This window comes from Culex quinquefasciatus, chromosome 3, assembly GCF_015732765.1.
Source record: "Culex quinquefasciatus strain JHB chromosome 3, VPISU_Cqui_1.0_pri_paternal, whole genome shotgun sequence".
NCBI lineage: Eukaryota > Metazoa > Arthropoda > Insecta > Diptera > Culicidae > Culex > Culex quinquefasciatus.
Window position 1 is genome coordinate 112,261,665 of NC_051863.1, and position 19,085 is coordinate 112,280,749.

The window sequence follows — 19,085 nt, forward strand, 5'->3', positions numbered from 1 at the left end:
AATGGCTCATTCTGGGAAATAGGATTCTGGGGAATGGAATGACCCTGTTTATATAGCATTTTGTTTGGTAAAATTAGGGCGTCCATCCCGGGAATTCCAGGGACAAAAATAACAACATTTTTCCAAAACCGGGAATTCCCGAATCCCGGGATTTTTTATACATTAAAAAGGATAACTTTTATTAAAAAAAATACCTTTTCATCAAAAACCGGCATCCGGAGCGATTTTTGCAATTGAAATACGCAACTTTTGGTATCCTAACATGTAAAGGTCATAGCTGAAATTTTCAAGTTATCGCAGTTTTTGTGAAAAATGACGTTTTTTGCCGTTTTCGTCATTTTTCCATTTTCGCGCGTGGCGCGTCGAAAAACACAGTTTTTATTTTAAACGTATCTCAGAAAATTGAAAACAAAACATCACCATTTTTTGAGATGCTGTGTAAAATTTTCCGAGGAATCAGGTAAACATATTTTCAGACATAGGCTCTTTGGTCCCGAGACTTTCAAAACAGCATTTTGAGTTTTCATACGACCATTTCATATATGAAGCTAGATTATGGAAACTTTTTACTTGTTTCCCCAAATAGCCAAACTAATCACCTTTCTTCTGCGTCTAAAACAGCTAAAATCGGATTGAATGGCGCGGGGATATAACTTTTTGAAAAAAGTGGTTTTGCGAAAATCGACGAAAATGGCAATTTTTTCGGACCAACCTTACACGGCGTAGGTCACCATAATGGCCAAACAAAAAAATACGGGTGTAATTATTTTGGCCAAGGAACCTCCAGAAAAAATTTGAGCCCGTTCGGAGAACTTATTTTTCGAATTATGCTGTTTTCGTTGGGACGCCCTTGGTAAAATATGGACATTTAGTTGAGTTAATAGTTTTCAAAATTAAGTTTTGTTAAGTTTTATATAGAATGTCCAGAGTATTATATAGTGGTATAACATACTATGTAAATAGTAAACTTTAAATTCAATCCAAATTATTTTTCTTATCAGTCTTAGTTGCCTATTGTTGAAACAACAAACACTGGAGTAATGTTGATTTTTGAACATAAAATGTATATTATAATTTTATTTATGTTGATATTTCAAAAGGCCGTTTTGCCCGTTTTTTGCAGTTTAATTTTTATTTATTGGTTATGGAACTTTTCATAGAATTCATCTTTTCATGAACTTTTTGTGACAAAATGTTCGGAATGAGCTTCTGAACAACGTTTATGTGTATAGTGCCCAAGAGGTGTACATTTTTTTATTATACTGTATAAAGTCATAACAAAAGATGGGTCGAAAAACGAATCCGGACACCTTTCTGATTTAAATTACTGAGATAAAAAAACGCACAGAACAATCGCTTATGTGATAAACACTTGAGATTCCAACACACGATGAATCTGGACATATTCTTTATTGAAACAACAGTGATCTGGCTTTAAAAATGATCATAACAAAAACCTCAAAAAAATACCTCCTCCCACCCCCTCCCGTCACCTCTTGGGCTTAAACATGGCACTGTTTTGTCCACACAATAAGAAAGATTTTTTAATTTAATTTTTCGTCGTACAGTTTTTGCAACAGCCTTGAAACATTCAAAAGGACATTTCTGAGGAACACAGTTGCTCCTAGCACTAAGTAGACATACATAAATATCCAAGGACAAAAAAGCAAAAAAAAGGAAAATTTTCACTCGGGTAGCGCACATATCTAGAAAGTGAGCATGGATAAAGTACGACAAAAACAGTACACTTGTTTTCACTTGAACCACATATTTAAGTGTGACTACTTTAAACTCTGAAGTTTGATTAAAAATATTATTCACTCAAACTACTTTTCAAAGAATTACAAAGTTTCCGCAATAAAAAGCACATTTGCCCTCCTTAAATGAAAACTCCAGTGAAGTGAACTTAGCACTTCAGCATGTAGCAGGAATTCATTAAGCACGGAAAATGAATTATTCCGAACGTAACGAGCAAAGCAGCTTGCAACGGTACCTGTTGTACATATTTTTGTACCATTTCCACGAAGAAGAAAAAAAACACTCACCCACAGCTAAAATGCAAGGCGAACTCAAGGCTTCTTTTCCTTGCAGTTATGCTGCAAAGTACTGCCAGAGGTATGTCGGAGAAAAGTGAAATGAAATTAATTATAACATCATCTTCTGAAGGGTACGTGTCGAGTGATATCTTCTTCTATTCAACTTGGCACTAAGATTTTTCTTTGCTTTTGAAGAGTTGTTTTCTCGTGTACATTTAATGTCAAGTGTAATTTTGCGGTGTGAAAATCTCAAGACTCTGATACGTATTGCAAAAATAGTATACCAACTTCAAATCTACTAGACAGCTTTTGAAAATCTGCACCCTTTCAACAGTCCTCTAACCAAAGACCGATGTTCTCCAATCAAACAGACTCACTCTACGCCACACCACAGCCCGGACTCTCCCAAATCCCCGGGGGAATTTCAAGCATTACGGTGAACTGGCTGAGCACTTACCTTTCTTGATTTCGCCCCACGTCTTGACGATTTTTCTCCGACAACAGCTTCACAAAAAAAGGGAAGAAAGAAGCGCGACCCGTTGTAGTAATCTAAATCCGTTGATCCTGCACCAATGCTGGGAGCTGCCGCCGGCCCTCTCAGACTGAACACCGAGGACAAATCGCCAACTCTTTGAACGCTCTGGAAAGCCTGGTTGGACCACTTCTGAGAGGAGATTGCTTTTTCGGGCAGTCACTACTAGTTGGGGCTAGGCGATGGCTCGGTGAAACCGAATCCCACTTTTCACCCGATTCGTTCCAGGATTTTCAGGGCACTTTGCACGCTCGAACGGATCTCGGCCGGATATCTGTTTTCTTGGTCGAAGCACCTGCCTGCCTGCCGGCGGGGCTTTTTTTTTGTGTATTTTCCTTGCTTTTTTCCCACGAACTTTACTTTGACACGGGTTTTTTCTTCTTTCTCTGTAAATAAGGAAGGGTATGTGCTATTGTTAGACAAGCAGGTTCGGTAGTGTGGTTCGCTCTTTTATTAAAAGACAAAAGTTGTTTTTTTTTTAGAAACTAGATTACATCATAGGAACATGAAAAATCTTATTTTTTTGTTGTTGTCAATTTAGAGGCTTAGAAGAGTAAAACGACTTTGGAAAAGATGTTCAGCTTAATTCGATACATCCGAATTTAAAAGATAAAGTCAATGTCTCTTAAGTTCAAATTGCTTATTATTCTGCCAAAACTGCGTTATCTCTTCTCCAATATCTTTCTTAAACCGTTCAATATGATATCAATCAACGTGTTTCGAAATTTGGTGGAAAGGAATTCTAGAACCCCAAAATGGATTTCTATTTGAATTCAATTAGAATTCATTTTGAATTCAATTAGAATTCATTTTGAATTCAATTTTGAACCAAATCGTTTAAGGGTTAAGAGTTGCATTTATGATTGAAGTTTTTATGGGAAAATTTGAAAAAATGTGTGGGGAAAAGCAAAACTTTTTTTTACCCCTGGTGGGAGAATTGGGACAACATTTTAGAACAATATTTGAAACCGCCTAAATCTTTGATTTCAGAAATTCAATATTTTGTCACTTGATACAAGTCGAGGTCAAGGGGAATTACTAATACGAATCGCATAAATAATTTAATTTCTAACGAAAAAATCGTTGTCACATTTTTTATACAGCCCAGACTTAATTATTCGAAATGCGATCACGAATATTTTTTTTTCATTGTCTTATTTTGTATTGTCGAGCTTTAGTATGACCCCTAAATAACACTAAAACCATTCAGAAATTTAAAGCTAAGACGACGGCCAAAATACGTCGATTCAATATTCATTCTCTAACCACTAAACATTCAAGATCAGTGGTTCTCAACCTTTATTGATCCATTCCCCCCTTGGCTGAATTTCAGGAACATCATTCCCCCCCCAACTAATGGGTATCATTGCACAAATGTCATAATTTTGGTTTTAATGTTTGCAGAAACTTTAAATTTTTCACAACATTTCATTTTTTTTTTCACTCGCAACAATTTACACATACTTGCAGCATTTTTAAAATGCATTTTCATTATCTGTTCATATTTAATGGAATGCACAAGCTCCCGAAAAATCTTTTTATTATAATCTTTTTATAAATGTTCCTGTATGTTGCAGTATTATAAACACTAACAGTTTTAGTTTTTATCAATCACAGACAGAAATCATGACTGATATTTTATTTAAAGAAAAAGACAAAATAGACTTTATATAATTTTTACAAAAACTAATATTTGATGCTCGATTATTTTTCAAAGTAATGGAATTTTGCCCAAAACGATGCAAAAACTCTTAGGAATTAATTTGAATAATGTTCGAAAAAAACGAATCAACGCAAAACTTCCCAAATATATTTTATAAAAAGCTTCCCAGTTGAAAAAACTAAACTTAACAAAACCAAAGCAAAATCGACATAAAATAAAAATATTTCAAAACATTCTCATTTTGAAAGGAAATGAAATTTAGCTTGAATTTGGCAAACTTTTGTGTTCCTGTCATTTACATGGAGTTTTAATTTTTTAATGTTTTAGACAAAATTTAAATGTCTTCAAAATTATTTGAACGGTTTGTGAATGTTTTAAAACTTGTGCACCTGGTGAAGAAGGAAACTGTTTTGTCCGCGCCGGCCATCAACCAAGTGAATTACTAAATTTGCCTTACGGACAGTTTTATACCGGACGGCGCTGGGTGGCTATATCAATTTTTGGTCTGAAGAAGACTAGTGGAAGTTGGCCAATATGTACAACTAGGTGGAGCTGAGGGATTTGGATTTGTGCTTTCCGCTGCATAGAACAGCTGTTCGAGATCGTATTGTTCAAACCCGGTGAGAAATTTCCTTTTTGCATCCTTATTTAATTTTCAAGTGATGCAAGAGCGGCCGTGGCAGACTGGTTACGGCGTTCGCTTTATAAGCGAATAGTTCTGGGTTCGTTCCCCATCTGCTCCCAACGAGAAAGTTAAGAAAATATAAATTCTTGAAATTCCTGAACATGAACAAAAATCAAAATTGCTCAAGGCGAGGTTCGATCCCACGTCCAGATTCGCGGCGTTATGAGCTATGACTGGAATTAGGAATACTGTTACTATCAATTATATACGCGCAGGGTCCTTGTCCATTTGACAAGGGTTCGAAAGTTCTAAATAACGTTTGAATCTGATTGGTCCAAACGTTCTTCAGGGCGGGGCTTGTCGATAAAGCTGAAGTACCTCGCGCTCGGCTAGCCAGCGTAGAAATGGGTCACCGAAGCTCGGCAGAGCTAACACCTTCCAAATGCCTATGCGAGTTATTTGCATGTATAGAATAAAAAAATCTACAATACATGGAAACAACTCAATTTGTAAGAAGCGGCCGCGTGGTCCCGTTTGATTGGTTGCACACACACACACATGAAATTTAGCTTGAATTTAAAAAAAAATTAGTAAAGCTAATTTTTGAAATTTATAACAAAATATGCTCATGTTTAAAATAATGTTATTATTTATAAAATTATTTATGAAATTCCATTCTTCAAAAATTGCTCATGTTTGAGAGAATGCAAATATTTAAAAAAAAATGATGGTTTTATTCAGAACAATTTCAAGGAGTAAACTTTTTTTTGAATTTTAAGTTTTGTTAGCTATATTTTTGAAACACCTGCAAAGATAAAATAAAATAAAAATTGCTGTTGTATTTTATCACAGAAATTCCCATATATTTAAAATATATTGTGAACTACAAAGGTTATTTAAATACAACCAAAGGTTTATATTTTTTACAAATACGCATTGGATTTCTATTACATCATCATTCCCCCCCAAGAACGGCCAAATTCCCCCCCCAGGGGGAAATTCCTCACCGGTTGAGAAACACTGTTCAAGATGAAACAAAAAATGTTCACGAGTCATTTGGTTTTACCCTTAAATTTGAACCAAATTTATTAATTGTACGGCTTTCAAAATGGTGCACAAGAGCACCAAATTATATATGAATGAAGTAAAAGAGTAAAAAATCTTAGAGGCTGATTTTCGGATGAGGTTGACATAACTTTTCATCAATTGAGAAACTAACGAAAGTAAAGAATGCTGTCTTTTTTAATAATGATGAACCACACTACTGATCCCGAAACGGAGTTTGGGGTATTATTTTGGTTCCACTTACAGGATCCTGTCCCAGGCCAGAGACCACGGTACATGGGAAAGGACCAGCCTGTTAGCAGAACCGCCACACAGTCCGATAATTGATTGAATCCGTTAGGATACGTTTATTTTTCCTTGTCCCGGTTTCCGGTCATCCACTCACTGCTGCAAACGTCCCAGCTCAGAGTGTGACATGTGTTTGGTTATTCCTCGTTGACCTTCCCAGCTGGTTTTGCTCTCTTCTTTGTTGTTGTCCACCTCCCCGACTGAAAGGACTGTTGTTGTAGGTCACAACCGTGGTGCTGCCACGTGACACTTTGGTCTGGCCCCGAGGCTAAACGATCGGATATACCGCCGGGAGAAAGGATAATTAATTTTCCACGAGTCGCGCGACGGAAGGAGCAAGCACACACTACCAAAAACCGCGAACCAAACAAACCCCAGACACGACGAACCGTGAACCAGATTATCAGCAGCAGCCCGAAATGCGAGATTTATGTAATATGCAAAATATTTTATTGATATTGAGACACCCTTTTGCGTTGAAACACATCCCCCACTTGAGCGCACCGCGGGAGATCTAAGCTCGGAGAGGAACTCCAGGGGAAACACGCTCCGGTAAGGTGATAAAACCGGATTTATGACTCCTTTTTATTGGGCCTTCACACGTGCCAGAAACCAGGCCGAACCAAAACACCACCCACAATTTTTCACACGCCTCGTGGCACCACCACAAACCACCAAAAAACACCAACAACCAGCAGCAGAAACAGGACGAGGAGAATCAAAGGTCGAGCGCACATACATACAGACAGCACACAACGACATATAACCGCGAACGAACACGAGACCACGGGAGACCTGGAGAGAAGAGCTCTTTGCGGGTCCGAAAGCGTCGAATAACTAACGATGCCACCGTGGCAGGCGAGTCCTTTTAAGGGAGCTCTTCGTGCAAGGTTTGGTACGAAGTTGAGTCTTTATCTGCCAGCATCCCAGCAGCAGCAGCATCCTTCGGAGACCGTCAAGGCTCCAGAGATCCTGGCATCCACGGACAACGGTAGCACTCTGGCACAGGGATGCCATATCTACGGATTTCTCCGTAGATCTACGGATTTCAGCCATTTCTACGGATCTACGGATTGATCTCCAAAATCTACGGATTTTCATGCTGGCTGATAATTGTATGAAGGACGTGAAATTATATTTTTGCGTGATAAAAATGCTTTATGAAAACGTTTTGAACAATCTGTTTTAGAGAAGAAGTTTTGAGGAACGTTAAAATGAAAAGTCGTTTAGGAGAAATGGGAGAAATGAGGCGATGGCTGAAATCCAGTGCAGCTTATCCAGCTTTTGGCGTTCGAATGGTGAACGCCCGAAATGTCAAAATCACGCAGTGGTACCAACATTACGAAAAAAGTGTGCCATGGCATGACAGCCGCATTTTTTTTCTAATGTTGGTGCTCTTGCGCGATTTTGACATTTCGGACGTTCAACGTTCGAACGCCATCTTCGCTTAAAAACCTGGATAGATGAGTAATCGATCTAGTGGGTTGAGGTCACGTCAAGTCGATGATTGAAAAATAATTATGTTGGTGTACATAAAACATTAATAAATAATTTAAAACAAAATCGTAACATAAGTTAAACTTGAGTTAAAAGGCTAATTTGGATTGAAATTGGAACATGTGGTGTGTATTGGGCCCAAGAAACAAAAAAAAATCCCAAAACATCCTGTTTCTTTTCGGAGTTAACTCCTAGCGCTTTGCGATGTTATACTTAGTTATTCTCCGGATCAAAAACTTTAACAAAAATTGAGCATAGGAATATTGTATAGGGTTTTGAGTAACTTTCTCTAAGAAAAGGTTACAAGTGAAAATTCCACATATTTTTTTCGCGTGTTCATGAGGTCATTTTTAGTAACTTTTGCTCTACGAAAAATGTCACTTTTCTTCAGGGATGCACCTTGGGTCCAAGGGGCCCTTGGCGAAGCATCAATTTTGCGCCCTCCTTAATATTTCCCCACTTTGATGAATTGATTTTAAATTCAAATGTTTGCCGATTGCTTTAAAAAATTCTGATTTAAAAATTGCAATTGGCGTAGTAAACAGGTTGATAAAAAAATCCCTAAGTCAGTTTTCTTGTTGCAGTATTTTCAAATCGATGATTTAATTTCTAGTTTCTAATTTCTACTTTAAATTGATATGAAATTCAAAAATACAATTTAAAAATCAAACATTGAATCTGTTTTTTTTAAATTAATTTTATAATCAAAAAAAAATAATGTTTTTTTTTTATTTAATTATTTATTTGTGAAATCAAATTGATTTAAAATTCAAAGATTTTAAACAAAACTAAGAAAAAAATATTTTTCAAACCACCTATAAAAATATTTTTTGTTTATAAATTTTATTATTTCTATATTTCTTAATAACTAAAACCAAATTTGCTTCGAGATATGTCCAGAGCATTAATATGGTAAATGAGCAATTCTCTGAGATTTCGGTCACTCGATTTTTTTTTTGTATTTTTTAATCCGGCTGAAACTTTTTTGGTGCCATGTTGGCCATATTTTTTCAGTGTCGAACTTATCCATACCTACAACTTTGCGGAAGACACCAAATCGATTAAAAAATTCCTTCCAAAGATACAGATTTTCGAATTTTCATAAATCATTTTTGTATGGACAGCTGACAAATTTGTATGGAAAATTATATGAGCGAACTAATGATGCAACATGGCTTTTTTGGGCATACCGAAGGCACCAATAAAGTTTCAGCCGGATTAAAAAATACAAAAAATAAAATTAAAGAAAAAAGATCGATTCCGTAGAGAATTGCTCAAATGTGTTAATTTTGGCAAAATAACGCTGTAATATCCCACAACCTGAAATCCATGTAAAAACTAAAAAAAATATATAGACATTTTGTAACTTTTCTCCATACCAGCACGTCCCTGATTTTTTTTTGTACATAAAAAAGATAAAAACAAAATTCATATAAATGTTTCAATAAATGTTTTGTTAAAAATGTTAAAATTTTTTATCATATAATTGATTATTTTTTTTTAATTTATGACATTAATATAATTTTGAACGGTCTACACAAACAATTTTCGAAAACCGCCGTAGGCCAGATAAAATGCCTTCGCTGCCGGATGTTAGGTAGCCCTGGCTAAGCATTTGCGGAAAATTTAAAATTTTCTAAATTTAGATAATATTTAATGAATGAAAGGGCCATCTTGAATAAAAAAAATCGTGCTGTTCGGGTGACATTTTAAAAACTATCTTTTTTATTTTTTATATTTAAGTGGCTGTATCGCAAGAACGAAAAGACAAACCTACAATGTTTTTTTAGACGATTTTATAAAAAATTGTACCTAAATAAAAACTAAAAAAAAATAAAAGAAATGGACACTTATGAAGAAAAATTTTTCATTTTAAAATCTTTATCAAAATTTCTAAAAACTACTTTTCGATTCTACTTTCAAAAATGCAGTTGAAAATGTTTAAAATTTGTGTGAAAATTGTATAAGTCACGGCCAAACATACGTTTTTTTGGAAAAATTTAAATGCAAATTTTGGTAATTTTTTTGTTAGAGTTAAAAATCATATATAGCATGCCTGCGATCGATTAAAAAATATTTTGATTTTTAGTGAATTTCCGTTGTACATTACTGCAAAAGTTTTTTTCAGCGAAAAAAAAAACCGTCAGTACTTAGATATTTTTAAAACTAATGATTGCAAAACAGCTGGGCAGGTGTAAAATGCATTTCCGAAAACACCAAATCAATCGAATAGTTCATTCGCAAGATAAAAAATTTCGACTATTGACCACTTGAAAACGTTGCAAATGTCATTTAAGTAATATTATATGTATTATGAAGGTTTATCAAATTATACATCAATGATGGGAATAAGACCCGCCCGTGTGGATCAATTGGACCGCGCACTGGACTCACAATCCAGAGGTCGCCGGTTCGAATCCCGCGGCGGGCGCTCTAAAATTCTTTGTGTAAATATGGGTATTCGGCGCCGTCGCTCCGTGCCATACTTTCATACACTTAGGAGCCCAGGGCGGCGAAGTCTCCTTGTAGATAAAAGGAAGACACTAGTGGTTGGTACTAGCAATGGTGGCCGACAGCTATAAAGTCAACTTCGATGGGAATAAGACTGTGGACATATTTTTTATGTAATACACATAAATTCAATGTTATTGTCGCCGCGGCACTAAACCGAATTGAGCAAGTTTAACTCTCGCGACGATTTTCTGTCGCGAAATATCTGTCAAGCATGTTTAAGTGATTTTGAATCAGTGTGTTTGCTTTTTTTTGTTTTGACGGCTTTGGATGATGAGAAAAACGTGGCTGATCTTTTCTGGTCTGCCAAGGAAATGGAATGCTTTAGATTAAATTATTGTTTCAAATCTTGGTTTTTAGTTCTACTACCACTAGAACTGTTTCATTTGGGGTAATTTATGAAGTTCAGTCAGTTTCCAGCTCCAGGAAAAGACGCAAAACGGAAAAAAGTCTTGGTTAAGTTGCTGATTACGGATCGATTACCGTCTGAATAAAACAAAAATAAGTGGCCTCATTGTCGAAGGACCTCAATCCGGTCCGTTGTGTCCTCTCACCGGAAGGGTTTTGCCGATGCGGGATGTTGTGGGTGTCGATTGAATAAGCTCTATAGCGTCAAAATGGAAAGACCCAGCCATCAATTTGAAAATCAAAAGCGCCGTAATTGTACTCTCCAAGCTAGACATCATGAAATGGTCCATCCGGATGATCGAATCCACGCTCACAGAACGATTTCCGGTAGATTTTCGTGATCGATTCCATGCTCCGTGTAAGACGCGGCGCGAGCTCGGGCGCGAGTCTTGTCGCAGCTCAACTGGCGACATTTCAGTTTGGTGCCGCGGCGAAATTTTGTTTTGGTTTCGCGTGTGACATTTGAGGTACACTCAGAAAAGAAACAACAGAAAATTGCTTCGCGAGATGAAAAACACTCGCGCTGTTATTTCGATTTACAGTTAAACCTCGCATATGCACCTCATATGGGGGTTTCTTATGCGAAGCACGCATATGCGAGGTACAGGGCTTATGGGATTTTGGCTATATGGGAGACATGGGCTATATTTTTATAAAAAAATCAACTAAACTATACAAATTTATAGTGTTTTGGAATCGTTATGAAGTCAGCTATACAGCTACACCAAATTTACATGGTTTACGATGTTCTAGATCATCCGAAACTTCGTCAAGTTAAGGCCTATGTGTTCAACGCCGTACAAGTATGAGGTAGGCGGTTTGACTGTGGTTTTTGACCACAGATCATATCCGGATAGCCTCAGGGGGGTTCAGGGACTAGTCTACCGATATGTGGTGATGTTCTGGGTCTCCTGTAGAGTCCCGGGAGGTACGACCGATGGGTCTACCGCCGTAACACGGCAGAGGTCGGTGGTTTTTTACCACAGATCATATCCGGATAGCCTCAGGGAGGTTCAGGGACTAGTCTACCGGTATGTGGTGATGTTCTGGGTCTTCTGTAGAGTCCCGGTAGTTACGACCGATGGGTCTACCGCCGTAACACGGCAGAGGTCGGTGGTTTTTGACCTCAGATCATATCCAGATAGCCTCAGGGAGGTTCAGGGACTAGTCTACCGATATGTGGTGATGTTCTGGGTCTTCTGTAGAGTCCCGGGAGCTACGACCGATGGGTCTACCGCCGTAACACGGCAGAGGTCGGTGGTTTTTGACCTCAGATCATATCCAGATAGCCTCAGGGAGGTTCAGGGACTAGTCTACCGATATGTGGTGATGTTCTGGGTCTTCTGTAGAGTCCCGGGAGCTACGACCGATGGGTCTACCGCCGTAACACGGCAGAGGTCGGTGGTTTTTGACCTCAGATCATATCCGGATAGCCTCAGGGAGGTTCAGGGACTAGTCTACCGGTATGTGGTGATGTTCTGGGTCTTCTGTAGAGTCCCGGGATGTACGACCGATCGGTCTACCGCCGTAACACGGCAGAGGTCGGTGGTTTTTTACCACAGATCATATCCAGATAGCCTCAGGGAGGTTCAAGGACTAGTCTACCGGTATGTGGTGATGTTCTGGGTCTTCTGTAGAGTCCCGGTAGTTACGACCGATGGGTCTACCGCCGTAACACGGCAGAGGTCGGTGGTTTTTGACCTCAGATCATATCCAGATAGCCTCAGGGAGGTTCAGGGACTAGTCTACCGATATGTGGTGATGTTCTGGGTCTCATATAGAGTCCCGGGAGCTACGACCGATGGGTCTACCGCCGTAACACGGCAGAGGTCGGTGGTTTTTGACCTCAGATCATATCCAGATAGCCTCAGGGAGGTTCAGGGAATAGTCTACCGATTTGTGGTAATGTGCTGGGTCTTCTGTAGAGTCCCGGGAGCTACGGTCAATGGGTCTACCGCCGTAACAAGGCAGAAGTCGGTGGATTTTGACCTCAGATCATATCCGGATAGCCTCAGGAAGGTTCAGGGACCAGTCTACCGATGTTTGGTGATGTTCTGGGTCTTCTGTAGAGTCCCGGGAGTTACGGTCAATGGGTTTATCACCGTAGCTCGACAGAGGTCGGTGGTTTTTACCTCAGATCATATACGGATAGCCTCAGGGAGGTTCAGGGACTAGTCTACCGATGTGATAGGTCTTTTGTAAGATCCCGGGAGGTACGTTCGATGGGTCTACCGCCGTAGCACGGCAGAGGTCGGTGGTTTTAGACCTCAGATCATATCCGGATAGCCTCAGGGAGGTTCAGGGACTCAGGGACCCCTTGCCTTGTTACGGCGGTAGACCAATCGGCCGTAGCTCCGGGACTCTACAGAAGAACCAGCACATTACCACATATCGGTAGACTATAGTGACTGAATCTCCCTGAGGTTATCTGGGTATGATCTGAGGTCAAAATCTACCGACCTCTGCCGTGTTACAGCTGTAGACCCATTGACCGTAGCTCCCAGGACTCTACAGAAGACCCAGAAAATTACCACACATCGGTAGACTAGTCCCTGAACCACCCTGAAGCTATCTGAATATGATCTGAGGTCAAAAACTTCCGACCTCTATCTTGTTGCGGTGGTAGAGCCATCGGCCGTTACTCCTGGGACTCTACAGAAGACCCAGAACATCACCACATATCGGTAGACTAGTCCCTTAACCTATCTGAGGCTATTCGAATATAAACTGAGGTCGAAAACCTCCGACCTCTATCTTGTTGCGATGGTAGAGTCATCGGCCGTGACTCCCGGGACTCTACAGAAGACCCAGAACATCACCACATACCGGTAGACTAGTTCCTGAACCTCCCTGAGGCTATCCGGATATGATCTGTGGTAAAAAACCACCGACCTCTGCCGTGTTACGGCGGTAGACCCATCGGTCGTACCTCCCGGGACTCTACAGGAGACCCAGAACATCACCATATATCGGTAGACTAGTCCCTGAACCTCCCTGAGGCTATCTGGATATGATCTGAGGTCAAAAACCACCGACCTCTGTCGAGCTACGGTGATAACCCCATTGACCGTAACTTCCGGGACTCTACAGAAGACCCAGAACATCACCACACATCGGTAGACTGGTCCCTGAACCTTCCTGAGGCTATCCGGATATGATCTGAGGTCAAAATCCACCGACTTCTGCCTTGTTACGGCGGTAGACCCATTGGCGGTAGACCGTAGCTCGCTGGACTCTACAGAAGACCCAGCACATTACCACAAATCGGTAGACTAGTCCCTGAACCTCCCTGAGGCTATCTGGATATGATCTGAGGTCAAAAACCACCGACCTCTGCCGTGTTACGGCGGTAGACCCATCGGTCGTAGCTCCCGGGACTCTACAGAAGACCCAGAACATCACCACATATCGGTAGACTAGTCCCTGAACCCCCCTGAGGCTATCCGGATATGATCTGAGGTCGAAAACCACTGACCTCTGCCGTGTTACGGCGGTAGACCCATCGGACGTAGCTCCCGGGACCCTACAGGAGACCCAGAACATCACCACATATCGGTAGACTAGTCCCTGAACCCCCCTGAGGCTATCCGGATATGATCTGAGGTCAAAAAACACTGACCTCTGCCGTGTTACGGCGGTAGACCCATCGGACGTAGCTCCCGGGACTCTACAGGAGACCCAGAACATCACCACATATCGGTAGACTAGTCCCTGAACCTCCCTGAGGCTATCTGGATATGATCTGAGGTCAAAAACCACAGACCTCTGCCGTGTTATGGCGGTAGACCCATCGGTCGTAACTACCGGGACTCTACAGAAGACCCAGAACATCACCACATATCGGTAGACTAGTCCTTGAACCTCCCTGAGGCTATCCGGATATGATCTGTGGTCAAAAACCACAGTCAAATCGCCTACCTCATACTTGTACGGCGTTGAACACATAGGCCTTAACTTGACGAAGTTTTGGATGACCTAGAACATCGTAAACCATGTAAATTTGGTGTAGCTGTATACCTGACTTCATAACGATTCCAAAACACTATAAATTTGTATAGTTTAGTTGATTTTTTATAAAAATATAGCCTATGTCTCCCATATAGCCAAAATCCCATAAGCCCTGTACCTCGCATATGCAACTCTTGCGACAAAACCGAATCAGGTGGAATGACTCGTATATGCAAAGTTGCATATGCGAGGCGCTCTTATACGAGGTTTAACTGTATTGCAAAAACCACAATAATGTTGCCATTTTTTCTAAATAGGGTACCTAACAAATTATAGTAAATCATTTTTTGTAATAAAAATCAGAGTTGTCTTGAAAATAGGAGTGCAATAAACTCAACATTAAAATACATTTCCCTGTGTTTATAAGACACATTCTCCGGGCTAGTATACCAGTAGGAAAATTTTAAAACTTGATTTAATGGCGAAAGATATGTTGGAATCCTGAAACATATCCGGTAGTCAGGATACATTTTTCCAAAGCATATCATGTCCAGAAAATAGAATATAATATTTACTTTCAGAATCTGTAACAATATTGAGGATGTTTTCTTTGAAATTTCCGAGTTACAGCAAAAAACTGAAAAAAAAGAAACGTCATTCTGTCACGGCACAATGTATCATAACCATCATAACGGACATATGCACATAAAATCATGAAAAAACATATTTTCGAAAAATCATTTATATTTTGTAGTTTATGTACACTAGCACAACTGTGGAAATATAGTAAAATTAGGCATGAAATTTGAAAATAATTTTTTGTTGATCTTGATAAAACCTTAATTCAATTTTAGTGAAAAAAACTTTAAAAAGAAAACTATTTGTTTGGGAAATACTATAACCCCTAGCTAGAATAAAAATATTTTGGGTTCCCAAGACACCAACCACCTGGATTTTTTAACAAGTCTACGGATTCGACTTCCACCAGACCTGGCATCCCTGCTCTGGCACCGAGCACGAGATGAACCGTTCTCTCATTGAAGTTCGCTCTCGGTTTCTCTTGAATTTTACAATATACTCTCGTTCTCTTGCGATTCCAGATAGTACGGAGTACAACCCTAGTAAACATTCGATTCATCCGACTGATATCATCTAAAGACAAAGATAAACCTGAGTCTGTTACGACGTTACGAATGCGAATCCTTGAATTCCCACTGCTATTCGGAAGCTGACTGTTTGAGTTCACCGCACCGGTGCAATACGACGGTAAACCTTGCAGCAGCTGCTGCTGGAGTATGCTGTTTATCTGGATGGGGCTTTCGATGGATGGGCAAAGTGGGTATAGTGAACCAAACAAACAGAAAGCGGTGTGCCAAACTGTAAACTTGTCTTAAAAACAAAGGGCTACCAAGTTGGAGTCGATGAGTGATTTTTTTGGGCCTTAAGTCAGCGTCAGAATTGACAAGTTCTGAGCATCCAAAATCCGAACCGGAATGGCAGAATCCTCAAAGCTGGAGTCGGTTAACTTTCATCAAATGTGTACACCCAGAACCCACAACACTCAGAACTGGGCATTGGCATACGAGAGGATAAAGAGCACGGTTTGGTAGTAAAGAGGTACCGTAAACTGGGTTCAATCGGGACACATTGGGAGAATTGGGAGAGCAGTTTTAACCATGTTGGAGCACAATATTTTGATTTTTCTAGTTGGTTTCGGTTAGAACAGACTCATGCCAACAAAATGTATACATTCTTTTCCAAATTTAAAAGCTTTAAGTTCTCTAAAAACTGCTGTCCCTATTCAGACTGTAGTCCCGATTCAGCCCATATTACGGTACGGTATACGGACGGAGAAGATAATCCAGAAATGGTCGAGAGTATTACCTTCATGGGGTTCATTTTCCAAAAAGTTCTTAAAAAAAGGGTCAATATAAGCCACCCAGTCGGATGAACTGTTTCAATGAACGAATGAACACGATTTGTTGTTGTAAGCGCAAATATAGTAACTAAAGTGCCTAATAGAAAGTGAGGACACGAGAAACTGAGAACCCAGCGATTATCTGTCAAAAATTTAGCACCTCCAAGATCTTACAGATAAGGTGCATACAATCTCTTCTTCTTCCATAGGTTTTGTCAAAAAATGAACACCTTCCTTGGTAAATTTTGAAAAATTGAATTTACAGCTCTTAGAACAACTTTTGAGAAAAAATTCAAGCAGTACAAGTGTAAACTTTTTGCCCTCTATAAATTAACGCAATAAAAAAAATTTGGAAAAAAAATAATTTTGAAAAAAATATATATTGTTGAAAATGATAGAGCATCAAAAGTTAACAAAGCATCAGCTCGAATTTTTGCTCAAAAGTTGTTTTGAACGCTGGAATTTAACAAAACAGAATTCGCATACATAACCTCAAAGGGCGGAAATTTCAATCGACATTCTTCGCTCTGTTCTGCTACTCAACACTAGGTGTCGCATGTCGTTTGGCTCTTGAACGGCAATAGTAACTACTACACCCAAAATTCAGAATCGAGATAATCGTTCTCTCAAAATTTATTGAGGGCTCAGTGCCAAAATCGATAGAATAATGGTACCAACTCACACCATCATAACAAATGAGTTCATTCGTTAGTTGAATCAATAAATCTCCAACAAGTGTCATACATCGACTTCTGACTTCTTCATGGTCACCAAGCTGTGGTGGCCGAGGCAGCTAAGTCATTGGATTGGTTTGTCAAAGGTCTCTGGTTCGATTCCCGTTATCGACACTTTTGGTTTTTTGTTTGACGGATGAACTTTTTTTTGCAAATGAACCTCGAGAGAATAGTTCTATCGCCCATCTCGAGCTGTGTTCTCCGCGTCCGTGAATGGTACCACTATTCTCTCGACTCGAGACCATCATTCTCTCGGACTAGCGCTGCCTGTTTTGGGTGTAAAGTGCCTAATAGAAAGTGGGGACACGAGAAACTGAGAACCCAGCGATTTTCTGTAAAAAAATGAGCACCTCCAAGATCTCACAAATAAGGTGCTTACAATCTCTACTTCTTCCATAGGTTTTGTCAAAAAATGAACACCTTCCATTTAAACGCTTGGTAAATTTTGAGTGACCAACTGTGAGTGGCATTGCATTTTGAGTGCCTTGTCCTCAGTTTCTATTAGGCACTTTAATAGGCAAGAAAACCGTGACGTAGCAAATGAACTCAAAGAACTCAGTATTCATTTTGTGAGTGCCATTTGAGTGGTTTGACAGGTGTCAAATCGGGACTTAGCATTTTTTTGAATTTGAATTTGCTTCCGATTACGCGAAACGTCATAATCCGAGTATTTTTCCGTATTAGTGCTCGTGTGATTGTCCGTGCTTCTGGCCGTGTTCGTGTACGTGCACCTGACCACGTAGTTGACTGTTCCTGGTCGTTCCCGTGGCCGTGTTCTAGGCCGTGTCCTTGTCCGGACTCCTGCCCGTGTTCGTGCCCGTGCTTCTGGCCGTTTTCGTGTCCTGGCCGTGTAGGTGGCTGTTCCTGGCCATTTCCGTGGCCGTGTCCTTGCCCCGTGACCAGGAGTGTTTGTGTCCATGAGAAACGGACCAACCGGAACAAAATTATAATTTTAATTGCTAAGTGCCGGAACTGACACCTGTCAAAAAAGTTCATTCGGTTGTTTACCTTTGAGGTTAAGTTCCGAGCTTTTCTCCTTTTATAAAGAACTACTTTCCTGAATAGAGGAGAAAATCGTGACGTCAGAAATGAACTCAAATCACTCAAAGTTCATTTTGTGAGTGACTAACAGTTTGGCCTAGTTTGACAGCTACATTGTCCCTAGTTTTCTGTGGGAGAGAAAAGGAGGCGAATACTTTACGAAGCCATGCCTGTCAATATTCCTAGCCTCAAAATTTTGTCGCGTGTTGCATTATTCCTTTACTGACGTGCGTTGAGAGGTTACACTCTTGCAAATAGTAACCGAGCCACGTAGCCCAGTGGTAACACTTCCGCCTCGTAAGCGGTAGATCGGGGTTCAAATCCCGGCTCGGACCAACACAACTGGTGATCTTTTCCCTTCTGGAATCGATTGCTTAGTAAAGGGAAGGTAGTGTATCGTCACAAACTGGACCTTATCACGACACCTTAGGCAACAGCCTATGGAGTGTTAACATTAACCTTAACATGTTAACATTAAATTGATTAATAAACTGTCACTAAATCCGCTTTGTAAATGCCGGCCCCGATACTCTTCACGGGTGTTCCCCTCAGGAACAGGGAAAGATTTACTTACTTTTAAATAGTAACTACTTTCCGCTTTTCAATTCGGAAGGACTATTCACTCGGTCTTTAACTGTGTGTGTGTGTGTGTACACCCAAAACAGGGCAGCGGTAGTCCGAGAGAATAATGGCCTCGAGACGAGAGAATACGGGTACCTTTTACAGATACAGAGAACACAGCTCGAGATGTGCGAGAGAATTATTCTCTCGAGGTCCATTTGCGCAAAAAAAGTTCGTAACCATTAAATCATCATAAAT

At 39.9% G+C, this 19,085-nt stretch overlaps 1 protein-coding gene across 11 annotated transcripts in view; it reads right to left on the bottom strand.

The window, feature by feature from the left end:
• LOC6043806 overlaps positions 1–7,041 on the bottom strand; it is a 274,342-nt gene extending 267,301 nt beyond the window's left edge. For 3 of the 11 annotated variants that reach the window (XM_038266359.1, XM_038266365.1, XM_038266355.1), the window contains exons 1-2: positions 6,166–7,032; positions 2,494–2,954 (exon numbers count right to left, since the gene is read on the bottom strand). The gene's annotated coding sequence lies outside the window, so the exon portion shown is untranslated. Of the gene's footprint in view, positions 1–2,493; positions 2,955–6,165 lie in introns of all 11 variants that reach the window. The other 8 variants (XM_038266363.1, XM_038266360.1, XM_038266361.1 and 5 more) reach the window with 8 other exon arrangements.
• Positions 7,042–19,085: the final 12,044 nt, after the last annotated feature.